This window comes from Nicotiana attenuata, unplaced genomic scaffold (genome assembly GCF_001879085.1).
Source record: "Nicotiana attenuata strain UT unplaced genomic scaffold, NIATTr2, whole genome shotgun sequence".
NCBI classification, from domain to species: Eukaryota; Viridiplantae; Streptophyta; class Magnoliopsida; order Solanales; family Solanaceae; genus Nicotiana; species Nicotiana attenuata.
This window is the reverse complement of record NW_017677084.1, coordinates 30,764-33,245: the sequence shown is the minus strand read 5'-3', so window position 1 is coordinate 33,245 and position 2,482 is coordinate 30,764.

Genomic DNA, 2,482 nt, shown 5'->3' with positions numbered 1-2,482 from the left:
GGAAAAAAGAAAAGGGAAATTGAAAGGTTCTAATCAGGTGCTGGTACTTATTAAGTACATAGAAGCACACGGCGTCGTCTGATTTAAAATTGGGATGTAGGGAGTATCTGCTTCTATTTTATTAGATCATTACTTGTATTCAGTTTATGAAAAATATTTACCTTTGTTCTAGATATAGGTTTAAATTGTTTAATGGTAAGTCAATTTATCTGTTTGTAAAAGCTAGGTATCTGTTTGTGAGAGCACTTCATACATAGATGGGCCTCAATAAAGAAACATACCAAACTCCTACATCCTAGTTACAAAAATCACACTCTAATTGCTATATCTATAGTTGCTACTTATGGAAAAAGTGAGTAGGAAATTATTTGTGTAATTTAAATTGAGATCTTGTTTGTTCAGATCATTTTTATATCTGTAAAAGTGGTTTATTGGTTAAACCCCTTGTATGCATATGCATTACAGTGAAAGGATCTTATTTGCTTGTAGAATACTTATAGTTTGTAAAGATTTAAAGGTTACATATATTGATGAGAACTAAATCGCCATCCTTGAATCCTAGATTAACAGAGTACTTGGTCATGGTTTATTTGATAATATTAGTTCTCAACATAAATCTTAATTTTGGTGATTTACTAATATCTTATAGGAATTAAATGGATTATGGAGATAAAAGTTGGATGAATCTCCTAAGATGGACGGATGAGTATATTCGTGGAGTAAATAATTTTCTTGATAAGGCATTTGAACGAGCTTCCCAGGGAAATGAAATATTTTTTCCTTGCAAAAAGTGTATGAATCGCAATTGGCATTATAGAAATGTGGTGGAGGATCACTTGGTAGTAAATGGGTTTGTTGCTGGCTATACCAAATGAGTTTTCCATGGGGAAGGATTTTCCTCGGCAAATCCACCTAATCCATGCAATGATGATGATGATGATTTTGACATGCGTGACGATATTGACGGACTACTTCATGATACATTTAGAAATATAGAGGGTGATTCAAGGCATGAAGAAGGAGTGAAAGAGGGACTATCTGAAGATGCAAAGAGATTTTTTATATTGGTTGATGAGGGAAAACAAGAGTTATATCCTGGGTATGAAAATTTTACTAAACTAAGTTTCGCCATTCGGCTATACTTGCTTAAATCCTTGCATGGGTGGAGTACTGTAGCATTTTCAGACATGCTGGACTTGATAAAAGAGGCATTTTCCTTTGCTCAACTACCGGAATCGTTTAACAAGGCTAGAAACATGATAAGAGATTTGGGCCTTCATTATGAAAAAATGCATGCATTCCCTAATGATTGCATGCTATTTTGGAATGACAATGCGAAGGCTGATACTTGTTCTGTTTGTGGGACTTCAAGATGGAAGAGTACTAATGCAAGTTCTAATATCCCTGCAAAGGTTTTAAGGTACTTTCCCTTAAAGCCTAGGCTTCAAAGGATGTTCATGTGTCCTGAAACAGCTATTGCAATGAAATGGCATGATAATGAACGACCCAATGATGGGAATTTAAGGCATCCGGCTGATGAAGAAGCTTGGAAGGATTTTGATTCCTTGCACCCGGACTTCGCTAGAGAATCGCGTAATGTTAGGCTGGGTCTTTCAAGCAATGGTTTTAATCCATTTAGAACCATGAGCATTTCTCATAGCACATGGCCTGTTGTGTTGATGAACTATAATTTATCGCCGTGGATTTGCATGAAGCCGGAATATATTATGTTGTCAATGATCATTTCAGGTCCATCATCTCCAGGAAATGATATTGATGTGTACCTACAACCACTAATTGCAGAACTGAAGGAACTATGGGAAGTCGGGATAGAAACATATGATGCTGATACAAACCAAACATTTCAAATGCGTGCAGCTTTATTGTGGACAATTAGTAATTTTCCAGCATTAGCAATGCTTTCAGGATGGAGCACATAGGGTAGATTGGCAAGCCCCATTTGTAGTAATGACACATGCTCTCAATCTCAAACATAGTCGTAAGATGTGTTACTTGGGCCATCGAAGATTTTTGCCTCCTGATCATCCATTCCGAAAAGATAAGAGGTCATTTTTGTAAGGAGGAGCATAGACCTGCACCTACTTCTTTATCAGGTGTAGAAGTATTTGAAGAATTGCTTGAATTCAATAATATTTTTGGAAAGGGAAAAAAGAAAAGGCTTCGTAACAACAAGAGTGCGTGGAAAAAGAGATCTATTTTTTTTTTGAATTTCCATATTGGGCGCATAAAAAATTGAGGCACAATGTTGATGTGATGCACATTGAGAAAAACATATGTGATAGTTTCATTGGGACTTTCTTAGAAATAGATGGAAAGTCAAAGGATCATGTAAATTCTCGCTATGACTTGCAAGAAATGGGGATACGAAAGGAGCTACAACCAAGAGAAGATGATAATGGAACAGTAAGTTTGGCTCAAGCCTGCTTCTGCATGAGTCCAGAAGAGAAAAGCTTGTTTTGCT